The sequence below is a fragment of the Lutra lutra genome, chromosome 18 (genome assembly GCF_902655055.1).
Source record: "Lutra lutra chromosome 18, mLutLut1.2, whole genome shotgun sequence".
In the NCBI taxonomy this organism is placed as follows: domain Eukaryota; kingdom Metazoa; phylum Chordata; class Mammalia; order Carnivora; family Mustelidae; genus Lutra; species Lutra lutra.
This window is the reverse complement of record NC_062295.1, coordinates 11180943-11199578: the sequence shown is the minus strand read 5'-3', so window position 1 is coordinate 11199578 and position 18636 is coordinate 11180943.

Here is an 18636-nt window from a genome sequence, read left to right as displayed (position 1 = left end):
AGCCTGCACCAATTTACATTCCCATCAGCAGTGTGCAAGCGGATCTGTTTCTCTATCCCGTTACTGCTTAACCAGGACTTTACTTACTTTTGTCGGATTAAAACAGCATGTAATAATTCCCGAATGCTGGTCGAATGCAAAGGTTTGTCTGCAATATTTTACATGCCGCGTTTCCTAAGAAACAGGTATTAATTTCTCCAGGGAGGTTATATAACTTGGGCAAGACCACTGAGCAAGTTAGTATAATGCTCAGGATGTGGTAAGTAGGAACGTGACACACTTTTAGGGTGTGTGTGTTTAAGTGACAATGAAGTTGAAACCTCATTCCCAAACTGTGGTAGGCAGAATAATGGCTCCCCAAAGATGTCCATGTCGTAATCCCTGGGACCTATGAATATGTTACCTTTGGTGGCAAATGGGACTTTGCAGATGTGGTTTCAAGATAGGGAGATTATCTTGGGTTATCCAGGGGTCCAGTGTAAATTACAGGGGTCCATATAACCTCCTGTTATAAGACCTCCTGTTATATGACCCTCCTGAGGGTCAGAGTCAAAGGAAGAGTGGAAGCAGAGGTGGGAGTGATGTAGGAGGGACCAAGAGCCAAGGAATGCAAACCATAAAAGCCAGAAAAGGCAAGGAAATGAATTCTACCCTAAAAGCTTCAGAAGGAACACGCAGCCCTGCCAACTCACTTTGGAGTTCTGACCCTCCAAATTGGAAGATAATGAATTGGTGTCATGTTAAGCTACTAAATTCATGTTAACTAGGTACAGCAGCATTGGGAAACATATACAGTCATTCACTAGTTCTATTACATTGAGCTTTAAGATGTCCCCAGTAGACCAAAACCAAACAGAAGGAAACCTAGATGGGAGTATTCAGGGAAGCAATAATTTGGGAGGGTGATTGGTCAACGTATATGTAAAATGTAAATACTTGTATAGATACACATACACATGAAGATGCATTCACTCAATAAATATTTACAGGGCACCTGCTGTATGTCAGGCCGTGTACTAAATGCTGGGAGTTCAGCAGTGACCCAAGCAGGCGACATCTTTGCCACCAAAGAAATTGTGTTCCAGTGGGAGCTTGTGTACGAAGATGTTTGTCAAATCATTTTGTGAACTATCATTACTTCTCAGATATTTCACTTAAATGTCCAATAGTAGGAGACTAATTAAAGTGTCTTCCTGCATCTCTAATACGTGGGATATCATACAACTATTAAAAGCAGTATATGGCAAGCTCCCAATACATGTGACTATATACTGAAAAAGCAGTTGTAAGACGTTAATATAGAGTGGCATCTCGTTTGTCTAAAAACATGAGCAAGGGACGCCTGGGTGGCTCAGTTGGTTAAGCAGCTGCCTTCGGCTCAGGTCATGATCCCAGCGTCCTGGGATCGAGTCCCACATCGGGCTCCTTGCTTGGCGGGGAGCCTGCTTCTCCCTCTGCCTCTGCCTGCCATTCTGTCTGCCTGTGCTCGCTCGCTCTCCTCTCTCTCTGACAAATAAATAAAATCTAAAAAAAAAAAAAAAAAAATAAAAACATGAGCAAAAACCCCAATATTTTCCCATGACTGCATAGGAGAGCTCTGGAATTAAATCTCTTAACAAAAGCAATTGCTTCTGGGGAGTTGAAATGAGTGACTGGCATCAGAGTAAGACCTTTACATTTTATTTTATTCCCTTCTATTCTGTTGGTTTTTCTTACCATGAACTTATATTGCTTTTATAATAAAACCAAAACCAATTCCCACTTGCTATATAAATACTTCACCAGCCCTAAAAATTATTATCTTGTGAATTCTAGATTTAATATGCATGTGGTGGGCAAAGCTTAATGTCAAAATTTGGTACCTGGGGAAGTGGACTTATAAACTCTCACAGATTCCGTCTTGACATTTTAGTTTTTCTCTTGGCAAAAGTTTCCAACTTAAGGTGATGGGATTCTTCTTTCTCTTCCTCTTTTCTTGTGCCTCCGTCACAATAATTCTGCGAACCTCCCCTTATATTTTAGACCGTTCTGATCACCACAGCCCCTTCCCCTGCAGGTCACTTTGTAAGTTTCAGTTTTTTGCCCATGAGGGCACAGGCCAGGAGGTTGGCCTTTGGCCTTTGAATTGGGGTGGGAATGAGATTCAGCATCATTTCCCCCTCTGAGCTGAGCTAGAACCCAGCACACCTTGGTTAACCTTTAGCTTGACTGGCCCTACAATTTCTCTTAACAACCTCGGTCTTTCTGGGGCACCTGGGTGGCTCAGTGTGTTGCCTTTGGCTCAGGTCATGATCTCAGGGTCCTGGGATGGAGCCTCACATCGGGCTCTCTGCTCAGCAGGGAGCCTGCTTCCTCCTCTCTCTCTCTGCCTGCCTCTCTGCCTACTTGTGATCTCTGTCTGTCAAATAAATAAAAACAATCTAAAAAAAAAAAAACCAACCTCGGTATTTCACATATCTATGTGAAATGCCTACTAAATCCAGAAGATGGGTAAAGAGTGAATGCTTCCCAGGCTTACCTCCTATTCTAGGGCTGGAATACCTGTGAGTCCCTTAGAGTTAGCTTGTGGTGGTTTAAAGTTGGAAATTGAGTTTAGGTACCTACGAGCTGTGTGACCTCAGGCAAGTTACTTAATTAACCTCTCTGTGCCTGAGTTGCCTCATCTTTAAAATGGGGGTGAGAGAGGTGCTTGGGTGGTGAACTCAGTGGAGCAACTGAATTATGGTTTTGGCTCAGTCATGATCTCAGGGTTGTGAGATGGAGCCCCAGTCGGGCTCTATGCTCAGCACGGAGTCTGCTTGGGATTCTCTCTCTCCCTCTCCCCACCTCCCAAATGGCACACGCATGTTCTCTCTGTCTCTCTCTTGCAAATAAATAAGTCTTTAAAAAAACACAGGGCTGGTCATAGGACCTACCTCACGTGATTGTTAGATGAAGAATATAGAAGGACATGAATATTCAACCAATTTTATTTTTTTTTAAGATTTTAATTTTTTAATTTATTTGACAGAGAGAAAGAGAAAGAGAACAGCAGGGGGAGCAGCAGAGGGAGAGGGAGAAGCAGGCTCTCCCCTGAGCAGGGATCCTGATGTGGTTCTCAAACCCAGGACCCTGGGATCATGACCTGAGCCGAAAGCAGATGTTTAACGGACTGAGCCACCCAAGCGCCCCAGCATTCAACCAATTTTAACTCAGAAACTTCATGACAGCTGTTTTAAAACAATCCAACTCATTCTAGGACCTGAAGCACACAGATCCGAAAGGATTAAAACCAAACATTCCCTCTTAATGCCTAGGAGTGTTTGATGCCTGAATCATCCCTACCCTCTGATAAGGGGAAAGTAGTCCGTGGTTGCTAACCTTTGGGGTCCAGGTTTTAAATGCTTTAAAGATGATTATGAAAGGAAAAGAGAATACCAGAAGTTTTACATAGAGGGGCATAGGGGGTTCAGGTCTAGAACTTGAAGGAAGATGGGGGTATCAGAAGTGAAGCAAGCAATGAGGTTTCTAGGTGGGGCCCAAAGTCCTAGGACCGACTTTCAGGGAAGGTGTCCAGCCCACAGTCTGGAAAGACAGAACCGAGACAAGGGGTCCCCAGAAGCCACGTGTCACTATCTTGCTTGGCCAAGAACCCCCCATCTGGAGCCTACAGCTCCTTTCCAAGTCTGTACCCTAGGGGTGGGGTTTGCAACTCATGGTCTAGCCAAGTTGACACATGAAATTAATTCAATGAATTGCAATACATCTGCTGTATTAAAGTTTCATTAGAAAGGCAATTAGGAAAAATTAGAGGAAACAATGTCTTAAAAGGTAATGAACAAAACAACTGAGAAATGCTGAGCTGGAGTGTGCTTTTAATGATCAGGTGGGTTAGGAAAACCACTCAGCTAGAAACAGGTGGGCAAATGACCTGACCATGATAACATTACCCAGGGTATCTCTAGCATAGGTTTGCACTGTGTAGACACGACAGCTAGATTTTTCCATGGATCTGCCGTGCACATTGCTAACCACTGTCCTGGCTCTAGCTTGCCCTGTTCAGCTCTTTCCTCCCCCTATATGGAGATGGGAGTTCCCTCTACCACCGCGATCTTCCTTGGAAAGATGATGTCCACTAAGAGGATAAGGTAGGTACTATTATTTTCCTTATTTTATAAATGAGGAGAATAAGACATAGAGAAGGTAAGTAGCTTGCCCAAGGGCCCCAACTAAGTTGGAGCAAGGAACACAGCCTACCTGACTTCTAAACCTGTAGGTACCCCTCCTGCAACTGCCTCCTTAGATGCCGGCCACTGGCAGCCCACGAATGACATCCTGAGTCTTTTAGACTTGAACATGTGTCTCATATGGTTGGTTCCCTTCCTTTCCATGTGTACGCATCCCTTTAATGTAAACTCAGAACACTCTTGGATCAATCCCTCATGATGACAGTCGGAGCTCTGTGCCTGTTGGCTGCTATGATACTTTTAAAAAGCTGCTATGAATTCAGCAACAGTTACAAATAGATTAGTGGATTATTAATCCCGACAGCATCTAGAAGCATTTGAAAATTTTTAGTATGTGACCTTGAGCAGTCTGTTAGGATTCAGTCTGCAGGCAAGGGATGGTAGACACAGGATGGAGGAAGTCTTTGTAATACTTGCAGAATTTTGCTGGGGACCTGAAGTTCGTGGGAACCCACTGTTGCAGATCACTTACATGAATTCTCTGAAAATGAAGTCACCTGTGTACTAAAACTGTATCATTAGTCCACTGAGAGAAGACTTGTATTTGGTTAACTACTGATTACTCAGAGAGGCAGAGGGAATTTAATCATTAAGCTAATCTCTTCTCTTGGAAATAAGGACTTTTGATGACTGTGTAATTAAAATAAAAATATAAAAATAGTTTTTACTGTTTGACAAACCATTCATCATTAACGGCAAAGAAAAAAAAAGTAAGAATGAATCTGAGCATAAAAACCAATTACCTGCCCCTCTTTGCAAGGACATCTGAAAATGATAGCGGTTCTTATGGATTAGGCAATTAACCTTTTGTACGGATTTACAAGGAGCCTGGAGGAGACTCTCCCTGGGGGACGAAATACTTAAGTCAGGCAAGCTTTGTGAACTGTGTTTTCCCTTATTTTTAGAGACATTACTTTTCTCCCACTGCATTTTCCCTCTTACAATGTATTCTGAAAGGGGAGAGAGGACTAGCTACATAATTTGTGGGGCCCAGTGCAAATGAAAATTCAGGGCATCCTGTTAAAAATGTAATGGGAATTTCAAGATGGCAATAGCAGAGCATTCAACCAAGCCTGGGGCCCATTTGGCCATGGGGTCCTAGTGATTACACAAGCCCTGACTATGGCCTTGACAAAGAGCTTTGACCTTGTGAATGACAATGTTCTAAGAACTATTCATTTATGGGGTGCCTGGGTGGTTCAGTCAGTTAATCATCTGCCTTTGGCTCAGGTCATGATCCCGAGGTCGTGGGGTTGAGACCCACATCAGGCTCCCTGCTCAGAGGGAAGTGTGCTTTTCCCTTTCCCTCTGCCCCTCCCCCACTTATGTTCTCTCTCTCTCTCTCTCTCTCTCTCTCTTTCTCTCTCTCGCTAATAAACAAATACAATCTTAAAAAAAAAAAAGCTGTCTGTCTTTGTCACTAGGCACTACCAACACTGTTGTAATCCATTTGCCTGATTTGGAGTTAGTGTTTCTTGTAAAGAAGGGGAAGGAGGGGTGGTGATGGGGGGGACAGCATTTCCCTGGCACCTTGTCACAAGGGGACTTACACACAGACTTCTGGTGTTTTCTCCAAATATGGTTCTACCTAGTCTCATAGAAGCACGGTCAGGGAAAGAAACAGGTGGAGGACAATAAATTTGGGCCTGATTACTGGATCACATTGCTTGTAGTGACCAATGATAATCTTAAAAAGAAATAAACCATGTCATGTTTCTGTAAGAACTTGTCATGGGGGTGGTACAGTTATACAGAATTAAATCTACAAATTATAAGTAATAGCTAGTTATCATCCCAAGCATGTATGCAAGAATATTATGATTACCAAAAAATCCTAATATTTTTTTGCAATCTGTCCCCCAAAACCCTGGAGTTTCTCATTAAACACAAGGAATTGATTTTGTTAAGTGAAAAAAGCAAAGTACAGAATGGTGTGTAAGATATTTTTGTCAATATATATTTATGCTTGAATATACAGAAAGAAAATGTGGCAGGATATATAGGCAGGTAACACTGTTGGTTTTCTATTGGAGGAAATTACACATATGGGAGTGAGGAAAAGAGGGAGATATTGTTCATTGTCTTATATTTGTTATTTTGGATCCCTTGGTATTAAAAATTAAATAAAATTAACATAAATAAAAATTGAATTCAATAAAAAATAAGACATCAAATATACATTGTGCTGCATTTTGGGGATAAAAACATCAATTCATTAAATAAATGAAATTAAGTTATAATCTATTAAAATATTTTTTCATAGCCTGGTCTTTTCCTGACCTCTGAGGTAGCTTAATTTGGAGTTCTCTTTTTATATTTTCCTAAGAAATGCCATGGGGTGAAGGTGCTTTCTCAGTTAAAAAAAAAAAATAGGTTCAGGAAATTCAAAGTTGGTTCATTTCAAAAGTGGAATTTATTATTTAATGTACATCTAATTGTTGCCTGCTTTTACCTGCACAGGGAGATATGATATACAGCATTGACATTTAGAGTGAGAAATTATGTTTAGAAGTCAAGACAAGTGCTTGGAATGACAGAAGGAGGAAATAGCTTGATAGTTTACATATCATTTCAGTGGGAGAAATGAGGCTGTGAAATAGCTTACTCATGGGAATTACTCTTTAAGACAAATCAACCAACCAAGGTTGGTTCTTTACTCAATGTGGAAAAAAGAAAGTAAATAGCATTCTTTCTTCTTGTCCCCTCCTAGGCCACTTTCAGATAAATCCTTGAATTTTTTTTTTTTTAAACCATGAATTTCATCAAAGTATATGAGGTCTGTCACTATGGTGGGCCACCCAGCTAGAGCTCTGCTGCCCACACTCCCCTTAAAATGGAAACATTAATTCTCCCATCTTCTGGAAATGTTGAGAATCAATAGCTCTCGTCCTAGCCTCTAAGACTTGTACCACTTCTTCCTGGGGCCGGTCAGGTGTAATCGGAATGGACAACGGTTGTTGGCAGAGCCCCACATTGGCTTCTTGGCTATCGGTGTGCTTTGGTGAGGCTGGCAGACTAATTGGCTTCACTGAGGGACCTCCATGCTTCACGTTCTCTATATATTTCCTCTTGGTCACGTTTGTTTCTTGGGAGAAGAATCCACCAGTGGGGGGGTCACAAAGTCTGCCTTCCAGAGCTCTGGGACTTCGCTGGGAGGTTGCTGCAGAAAAAAGTGGTCATGCCTTGCTGCTGGTTTTAGTGGAACTGATCATTTCCACTTAAAAAAAAAAAATATATATATATATATATTTATTTAAATTTATTTATTAGACAGAGATCACAAGTAGGCAGAGAGGCCAGAAAGAAAGGAAAGGAAGCAGGCTCCCCGCCGAGCAGAGAGCCCGATACAGGGCTCGATCCCAGAACCCTGAGACCATGACCTGAGCTGAGCTGAAGGCAGAGGCTTTAACCCACTGAGCCACCCAGGCGCCCCGATCATATCTACTTTTAATATGCTTTTGCTGGTCTAGGGTAGTTTACATACACGTCATTTCTCTTTTGAGGGGTTCATTTCAAATCTGGAACAGACGCTGGCTTTTATCAAATATTTTTCCAGCATCTGTTGACATAATCATGATTTTTTTCTTTGATCTATTGAAGAAATACGTTGAATTTTAGATCTCCTAGTATTAATCCATCCTTGATGTCCACGGGTGTTTTAGTTAAGTAGCTAACAACACTTTGGAACGTCCATGGATGTGCGTCTATGGGACATAACCACCGTAGCCAAAAGAGGCTCCATTCCAAGGAGTTTCAGCCCAGTGACACCGGCAAAAGCCTGGGCTCTGCAACCGGAGAGCTACGTCTTGGAGCCCTACTTCTGCATCTTAGGAATTTCATGGCTGTAGGCAAGTTTTTGAGCCTCAGACTTTTCACTTGTAAAATGAGAGCAAAGAAATGAAAGGTAAATCATGAGAATGCTTTGAAGATGAGCTGAGTTAACACGACACATAGTCAGAACTCAGCAAATGTTAGGGGAAGGATATTTCTGAATGAGACGGATGCCCGCAAGAACAGAGCAATTTGGCAACCACAGATGTCAAAAGACAGTGTGGAGGTCATTTTTTGAGGGTGAGCTGCAGCTTTAAAGGAATGTATTTTATATCAAATTGTCAGCACCCTGAGAAAATACACATTTCTGTCCCGAACTTTTTATTCATCACACATTTTATTTCAGACACCAGTTACATGTTAAATTATATTATTAAAACTAAATAAAGAAAATATATTTAGATGAAACTTTTTTCTCATGTCTTTCCCCAGCAAAATTGCTATGGTTCCAAAGAAAGAAGACTGTAATGGATAAGTAGAAATTGAATATTAACTTTCTGGGTGAATTTATTCTGAGTTAGCAATAAATCCAAGGGAAGGAACTGAAGAATAAAGGTATAGATTCCATTTAGTTAAAATATAGATGCATTCTAGATTTTACATATGTGTGCATATTGTATTAATTTATAGCAATATATAGATCAGTCAGTTTGTGCTTTGCCAATATGTAGCACATAGAGTATGTGTGAACATAACTACAAAAACTTAATCTGATTTGTGAGCATGTAACATTTAGCATGCTTTATTATTTTTATTCTAATTGACTTGCATAAGTGCAGATTTCCACTTGATGGAATCAGTAATAGGTCAGATAGGCTTTGTCATCTTTTCATGTCCTATTCTCGAACATAACTCCACAAATATAGATGGTCTTTACCATCTTTTGGGGATGTGAACAATTGCTTGTTCATTTTGATGAAGGAAATAAATTACCTTCCCATAACATCAGAGCGAGTCCCTAATCTCATTAGATAACGAATTTAAAAGACTCCAAAATGATTCAAGACTAGTTAATAGCATCTTAATTATCTCACATCATTTCAGGAAAAACAAAACATCCCCCTGGGATATTCTCTGTCTTGGTGGGACTAATGACTGATGAAGGTCTAGGGACTAGGCATGTATTTGTGTAACAGATTCTTCAAAAAGAAATGCAACGGAGTCAGATCAGTTGATTGCACTCTGGCAAAGTAGCTTGTTGGAGAAGAGAGGGGGAAAACTTGCATTGCAGGTAGAAGAGAAATGATACATGTTAGGGATAGAGTAGACAAAGTCAGTAATGGAACTGGTTTCCCCTGTAATAGAGTAAGATTGGACAGTTTAATTCTTTAGGAGGAATTTCCCTTACAGGGTAAAGAGAGGAAAGAAGTGGGAGAAAGCCCACCCAAAACTGATTGAGGAGGGGAGTGAATCATGTTTTGACTCAAGCTCTGATAGACACACCACCAGGACCAGACACAATGGCTTTGGCATCACTGCTCATCATCACAGATGTGTAAGTACACAAGAAACCAACTGACGTATGAAAGTATAGCCGATTTCAAAAGAGTGGGATCAAACTCAGCAATCTGAACAAAAATCACCTTGCAAACTAGAGGTGTTGGAGGAGATGGGAAAATACTCAAATTTTAGAATTTTTCTAAATTGTATCTGAACACAATTCTTCAGAGCAACATTTGGAAACATGGCATTTGTGAGTGGTCTTACAAGGAAAGAGGTGGAGATCAGAAGGGTTGTGCGGAGAGAAAATACACGATGGATCAGCTAAAATCCGCAATGGACCCAATTGTCTATTTATGGGTTGTCTACTGCAGAAAATGGAACCAGCACCATGGAAGACATGTTTAGTAATTTTTCCCAAAACTCAACGGAAGAGGACAAAGTCATAAACACAGACTTAAGGACTTAAGGGAAAGACAAAAGAAATGTAGAATAGAGAGAGAAGAATGAGAAAATTTTCAGAAAGAACAAACAGCATATAGAGAAGAAATAATTCAAAGGAATAATAGAGATGCCCCCCTTTTTTCTTTTAGCCGAATAAGGACTTCTATGTTAAATTTCTGGTTTCCTGAGCACAGGCCACAACGAACTCATGAAAATAGACTAGCAAAGAGTATAACCCACATAGCATCAAGGCTAAGAGGGATTTATGCTTGATTTTTTTCAGAGGTGTCAGTAGAAAGGGTTTGTAGAATTACAACAGTACCACCATATGGTCAGTGACTGTAAGGTGGACCCAAATTCAAGAGAGCAGAACCATGTGCTACAACGTTCATCTACAAATCAAACAGACTATTTTCATGAACTGTTTGAATTTTAAGAAGAAAAAGAACATGCTGGGCATTCAGACAGGAAAAAAGGCAACTTACGAAGAAAAAAAATAAGGCTAAGATTGAGAATGCAACAGACAATCTCAGACATGATCAAGATATATACCTTTAACGTACTCTTCCTGGAAGTATTTCCCATCAGACTCCAGGCAACTAACAAATGAATCAAATTACGGAAATTAAGAATACAGAATTCATGGTATAAAATAACTGCTTACACTAAATCTAAATTAATCTTGTTCATATAGCTATAAAGCAATGCAAATATTTTAAAAATCCTTAAAGAGAAGCATGTTATATATAAATGTATTTATCAGGCATCTCTAGAGAAATGAAACCAATAAGGTGTGTGCATGGGTTTATTGTGTGTGTTTATAGATCCAAGAGAGATCCAGGAAAGCCTATGGTACAATTTCAGTCCAAAGGCTGGCAGCCTCGGGATCCTGTAGAGTCAATAATGTAGATGAGGTCCCAAGGCAGTCTCCTGGAGACTTTTCTCTGACTCATGGGAAGGTCATTCTTTTTGTTCTATTTAAGGCTTCAATTGATTAGATTAGCCCCCCTGACATTTTGGAACACAACCTGTTTTACTCTATTGTTTAAAATGTTAATCTTTTTCAAAGTCATCCTTGCAGAAACATCCACAATAATATTATAATATTTCACCCACAATAATAATAATATTTCACCAAATATCTGGGTACCCTATGGCCCTGTGTAATTGACACATAAAGTTAACCATCACAGTAAATAAGAGTACTTGATAACCAAGATCGAAGATGACAAATCATATCCATTATGCTGGGAAACACCGAGAAGTGGAGTTCAGGAAAGAAACACACAGCGGTGAGCTGGTACCAACCAGCTCTCTGCAGAACAAGCACTGTGATGTTACCAAATGTCAAGGTGGGAAGAGATGTGTACAATCATCTGTGTGAGCCAGTACAAGATGCCTCCAGCACACCCTGTCTGTGCATATGTGCATAAACACTGAATTTTCACCTACTTTACTTCTCATTCATGCCTCATTTTTGATTTGCATTTGTCTGATAGATCTTCCTTTATTATTTTAAGCTTCCTTTTTGGTATATATGTTTTAATCAAAATAGAGATTTATTTTTTAAAATCTTATTTGAAATTCCTAACGATTTGACAGGGAAATATAATCCATTTATATTTACTGGCACAATCAGCATGTCTGGTCTTTTTTTTTTAATTTGAGTACTGTGAATACAGTGTACAACATAGTGATTCAACAAGTTTATACGGTATGCTATGCTCACCACAATTGTAGTTACCACCTATTACCATACAATACTATTACAATACCATTGGCTATATTTCCTATGCTATGCCTTTTATTCCCATGACTTAGTCATGCCATAATTGGAAACCTCCAACTCCCCTTCAACCATTTTGCTTATCCTCCAACCCCCGCCTTCCCTCTGGCAACCATCAGTTTGTTTTCTATATTTACAGATCTGATTCTGCTCCTTGGTCTTTTTTTTTCATTTGTTTTTAGATTTTAGATTTTCACCTGTAAGTGAAATCATATGGTATTTGTCTTTGTATGACTATTTCACTTAGCATAATAACCTCTAGGTAATCCTTTTTAATGGCTGACTAATATTCCATTATGTATACCATCACATTTAGTCTTATATCTGATATTCTGTTTTATGATTACTCCTTTTGTACTTCCATCTTTTAAAAAATTGATTTTCAGTGCTTTTTCCCCCCTTCTCTGTATTCTTGAGGGTTTCCCAAGTTCTTTGTACCACAATTTTCTACAATGTTCTGTTTTAAACTATCTGTAATATGGAATTTAATCATCCTGTTAGGGTTTAGATTTACTTGAATTCTTTTAAAATTTTATTTTGGGGGGCGCCTGGGTGGCTCAGTGGGTTAAAGCCTTTGCCTTCGGCTCAGGTCATGATCCCAGGGTCCTGGGATCGAGCCCTGCATCGGGCTCTCTGCTCCGTGGGGAGCCTGCTTCCCTTCCTCTCTCTCTCTCTGCATGCCTCTCTGCCTACTTGTGATTTCTATCAAATAAATAAATAAAATCTTTAAAAAAATAAAATTTTATTTGGCTTTTCAAAAATACATTTTTGCTTTCAATTCTTATGGCTACCTACTTGTATTTCATAGAGAACTCTTCATTTTCTTCCTATTTCGATATAAAATTAGTTGCTATTTACCAGTATTTTTAAAAAAATTTGTCCATTTCTTTTAGATCCTTGTTAAGTTCTGTATTTCCTCCGAATCTTTAGGGTAATGTTCTCCTTATGCTTTAGTACCTTTTTATAGCCTCAAATGGGAACCATAATTTTAAGGAAGCAAATCTTTGCCTCATTTATTTAACTATTCCACCTAAATATTTCTGATGGATAATAAGATCTGTGATATTTTGTGACAATGTATTATAAGTCCTAGGTTGCTGAGCACTTAAAAGAAAGTACATTCTGTGTGTTTTTTGAGGTCCTGGTACAAAAGTAGCTTTAAAACAATTCATGATCTATAGAACTACTTGTTTTCATCTACTGAGAAGAAAGTGTAGACACGAGAGGGATTATTAGAAATTTATATAGATGGAAAATATTTGGTATAAAAATGGCCTCATTTTGTTGGTAACAGCTATTAAGTCAGAAAAATTAAGTTTTATTGCAGGCTTTCCCAATACCCAAATTAATGTTTGATATATTTAATATGAATTCATAAGATTTAGGGTTTTAATAATAATAAAAGCAGTTTGGATATTTACAGATTTGTTTAGTGAAGAAATCTCCAAAAAAGCAATGCTTATTCACAGTCGTTCTGCCTCATCGTGCCTTTCTCAAGAACAGTGAATTTTAAGTGCCTTAGCACCAGAAATTTATGAATATACCAATATCTATGCTCATCTTTCAGACTTAGCAAGCCCCTTAGAAAAGTGGAACAAATTCATACAAGATGTATGCGGTTTTCCAAATGTTGTTTGTTTCTAAGTGTTCCTATAGAGAAATGTGAGAGGTGCCTATTTTTACAGTCTTAGGAGACACATACATTTTGGGCTCTGGGAGTGAGAAACACCTGCTGTTGTAAAAAGAGCCAAAGATACTCTACTTTGTCTTCAGAAGAGCTCTCAGTATTCCATAAGAGCACCTGTGCTGAGAATTAGTCAGTTTTTGCTCTCAGATACCCTACTGTGTGATTCTCCACAATGGTAACTCCTTCTTTTTGTCAGTGTGCAGGCGAGGCATGCTTCCTTAATGGGCTTAGCATTAAATATTATTATTCTATATCTGGAGGAATTTCTGCCAACGTGCACTTGGTGAATGTGACCCAGAAGTTCCTCTTAATTTGCTGCTTTGGGGTAGCTCAGTACCTAAAGTGGTGGCGGGCTCTGGGGACAGAACGTGGACTTCAGTCATGTCCATCTGGACTGAGGTCCAGCCTTGCTTTCATTAACAGTGCGGCCTTGGTAAGTCACATAGCGCATCATTTATTCAGCAATTTGTCGTAAGTCAGATTCTCCAGGAGTAGGCCCTGAGCTGAGGGTCCCCATGAAGAACCACAAGGAGTAAGAAGAAATAAGGGACTTATTATAGGGCCGAAGACTGGGAGAACTGAGAAATTATAACCAGGAACCACTTATTCTGAGTCTCTGTGGCCTTATTTATAAATTTGGGATAATGATACCTTCCTTTGAAATGTGTTCAACAGGGCAGAATGGGTGCTCAGAAAAGTAAATTTCCTTACACAGCTAAAGCAGGCTCTAGGCAAAGCCATTAACTAGGTCAGTGACTCCCAGAATTTCATTTTACAGATTGACACAGTAACTTTAAAAAATAGGGAAAGTTGTGGGCAGCTGCCCACCTTTTATTTTGCCACGTTAGGGCATTAGATAAGCAACTACTAACTATTATCACTATCAAGTCGTAAAAGAAATGACATTTTAAAAGAAAAAAATATGTAGAAAGGCTATTTATGATTGTCAATCTTAGCAATAATGAAGGATCATATTGTTAATTCAGTTTTATGACATGTTCTTTCTTTTTTCTCTTTTACACAGCTCAGTGAACAATGTCACGAGCAGGCATTGGTACAAGGGTGTATTTTGAGAACAACTTCACGGTGTCATACCTGAGTGTGTCTCCTTTCCATTCATCCGCATCCGTATTCCTCTCTGCTTCCTCCCCATTGGTTTGCAAGAATTCCATTGCCTCTCCTACTCCCCCATCTTATAAGCATCTTACTGTGATAATTACTATTTCCCATCCTTCCCCTCTTCCTAGATACAGAAAAGACTACATTTCCCAGCTTTCTATGGCTGATAAAGCCATGTGACTAGTTCTAGCCAATGGGTTGAAGGTAGAAGGGTCATCTGAAAGCATTTAAGAGTCAGTGTGTGATTCTCCATGTTTTTGGAGTCAGGCATCTCCTGAAGTGGAAATGCCGTGGAAGTAGCTACCACATGGCGGGTGGCTTCCCCAGAAAGCTGCCCAGACTTCGAGCTTTGCAGGAACAAGAAACAAACTCATGGAAAGCCCCTGAGATTTTGGTGTTGCTTATTACTTACTACAGCATAACTTGGTCTGCTAACTAACCGACACCACCACCAAGAGCCATTGGACACAAGCAAACTCACACCCAATCTTCTTAATAATTACTACACAGAATAACTATCAGTCTGGAAAGAAAGTAATACACGATTCTCAGGGTTTTTTTTTTAAGCTCCAATATTTTCTTCTCTCCGATCCATACTGGGAAGCCATGTTGAATTCTTCTGTTAGTGATCTAAATTAAAATCACATCAGCTGGCAGAAAAAAATTCAGCCATCCTTGAATCTATCTCCCTTATTACTGACCAAATTTTTTGTTGTTGTTTTTTTAAAGATTTTATTCATTTATTTGACAGACAGAGATCACAAGCAGGCAGAGAGGCAGGCAGAGACAGAGAATGGGAAGCAGGCTCCCCGCTGAGCCGAGAGCCCGATGTGGGGCTCGATCCCAGGTCTCCGGGATCATGACCTGAGCCGAAGGCAGAGGCTTTCACCCACTGAGCCACCCAGGTGCCCCCCAAATTTGTTTTTAAAGCTGCTTTTCTCTGGGTATTCTCAGAGACTCTGGATATCTTCCCCCTCGCATTTTCTCCTGGGTCTTGTTATTCTTTTAACGTTCTTGTTAGATAAGGTGCCAAGTAAATGCAGCATGATATATTACTTTAGGTTGTTTTCAAACAGTGCAATCAACACTCTTCTTGTTAACTTGATTCAAGCAAGCAGCCAAGACTGTTTGGATATATGTATTATTTATATTTTATATATGTATATAAAATATATATAAATAAAATATATAAAAATATATAAATATATATAAAATATTTTTTACATATATAAAATTAAGTTGTTGATTACTGCTTATTTGTTCTTTAGGCATGTATATGCATCTATTGCATTCTGGGCCTTGTAAAGACAGATAGAAGGTGGCAGATGTGTGCCTGAAGTTCAGCATTCCTGGAAGTCATGGAAAGGACTTTGGATTTGATTCTGAACACAGTGGCTGCATTCTCACACCCTCATAATATAGTCTAGTGGAAAGAGAGTGTTTTTCCTACTAGTTTGGAGCAAGTTCTGGAGCCTCATCCTAATTGGACATTGAAACATCCTGGTTGGAGGAACAGAATAGTGTCGACTGGCCAGGCCTCAGTCAGCTAACTCCTGAACCAATCATCTGGGGCAGGAGTCAGTAAATCACAGTGCAAGGACAGCCTGCCTACTTTTGTTAATAAAGTTTTATTGGAACACAGCCAGGTTCATTCGTTTAGAGTGTTGCCTATGGCTGCTTTGATGCTGCAGTGGCAGAGTTGTGTGATTGTCGCAGAGACCATAAGGCCCAGGAAGTCTAAAATGTTTATTATCTGGCTAGTTACAGAAAAGTTTGCCAACCCCAAGGCCAGGGATGAATTCATTTGCTCTGTCTGTCATAACAGAATCTTAGACCAAGTAGAGTAAATGACAGAAAATTATAGTTGTGTAATTTTGGAAGCTAGAAGTCTGAGGTCAAGGTCAGCTTGGTTTCTTTTGAGGCTTCTCTCCTGGGCTTGTAGATAGCTCTGTTCTCCTCTTCTTACAAGGATGCCAATCATATTAAATTAGGGCCAACCCTAATGACCTCATTTTAAATTAATTACCTCTTTAAAGACCTTATCTCCAAATATAGTCACATTCTGAAGTCCTGGGGTTGGGAGTCCAACATATGAATTTGGGGAGTGTGGAGGCTGGTGGGTGGGGAGACATAATTCAGCCCAAAACAAGGAGAATATGGGCTCTGACTGCCTGTGGCTAGGTCACATGCTCCATTGTGCGGAGGGGCCACTGAGAAAGGGGAGAGGTAATTTTCAAGTGGAAACCAGGATACTGTCACTAAACTATAGGAGAATGGATGCTGGTTGCTTAAAAAAAAAAATTGTCCAGTTATATATTGCCATTGCTTTGAATCTTCTAGAAGAGGAAAATGTATGGGTCTACTGGAAAGAACTCTGAAGAAAAAATTCACGTTTGGCTATAACATGAACCGACCTGCTGTAGAGATAATGAATCAATATAATATCTTAGAGGACAAAATATATACAACTATCTTCAGATGCAAAGTACAACAGCAAAACCAAAAGCCATAAACACAAAAACTTTTTTTTTTTTTGCCACACAATTTTGAACTATAGTTTATGAAAAGTCTGGCATTAAAGATCAAGGGAATGTGGAACACGTACGAGATACAGCACTCACAAATTGAGGATTTACATTAATTACGTGGATCTCTGCCAGCACCCGAAGTCCATGTTAGCAAGCTAACAGCGGTTCTTTTAATGGTAGACGTGGAAGGGCTTGGTGCCAAGAAAGAAAAAAAAAATCAAGCAAAAGGTACAGTCTGCTATGTCTGGGAAAGGAATTCATGAGCCAAAAGCCAGAAAGGGAAAAACAAGAATGACTCAGTTCCCAGTGGCTTGTTTCCTTTACAGTCTCTACAAAGAAAATCATCCAAATAAATTAAGAATGAGCTAGTATAGGTGTTCTCAAAGTGTGGTCCCCAGAGCACCAGGATCAGCATTACCTGGGACTTGTTAGCAATGCAGATTCTTAGACTTTCCCTCAGAATGACCAAATCAGGAACTCTGGGGATGGGGCCCAGCAATCTGTTTTAACAAACCCTCCTGTGAGTCTGGTACATGCCAAAGTTTGAATCACTGAACTAGTGAACTCACTCACACTCAGAATGAAATCTTTAAAGAGAGGAATTGCTGTATTAATTAAGATAATGTTCAGTAGCTCCATATAAAAGAGAACCAAAAGAGAACCAAAATAGCAGTAGCTTAAATATCATAGATGCTTATTTTTTTTTATTTAGCGGTCCAGAGGTAAGAGTTTAGAACTGATAGTGTGGCTTCTTGGCCATCAAGGACCTACACTCCTTATATTTATATCTGTATCTGTATCTATAGATAAAGTTTTTTTTGTGTGTGTTTTTGTTTGTTTGTTTCTTGCCTCACTAAAATGTAGGCCTTCAGAGGCAAAGTGCCTCATGGTTCAAAACAGCTGCTGGAACTCCTGCCATCACACCAGCTTTTCCATGCAAGAGGCAGGAAGCAAGGGAGAAAGAAAAACAGTAATCTCCTAGGTGAATCAGCCTTCTTCAAGAAGTCTCCCTGGAAACTCCAACCAACAAGTTATTCTCATATAATATTAACTAGCTCCAGTGATGAGAGAGGTCAGGAAACATTCCTTCTGCCACATGAAATAAAATTGGGATTCTTTTGCCAGAGAAGAGAAGAAATAAAAATGGGAAGGCAACTAGCAGTCTTTTCTATAGTTGCAATGGACTCAGCCGTAGGGCATTTGTAAGCAGGAGTGGGAGGTGTGTCCAGGGAAGAAGATAGTGGCTCTCCTTCTCCCCACTGTCCCAGAAAGGTAATAAAGAGTTGAACAGAGATATTTGGAGAAGTTTTCAGGGAGAATTCCAGACCTGAGGTTGGCCAAACCAGATCAAGAGCAGGGAAGATGGCACCTAAAGGATTTTGCCCCTGTGTTTAGATATGGCTTCCTTTTGTTACTCAAAGGAAAGCCCTAGCAGTGAGGACTTGAAACTTTCCCTTCTCATATTGAAGTTTCTTTCTGCAACTGACCCAGGTTTTCAGTAAAGACTGTCACAATCCAGCACCTGCACGCTTCATGGTGGCAGCCTTGGTGAGAATGAAGGACATGGCAACAAAG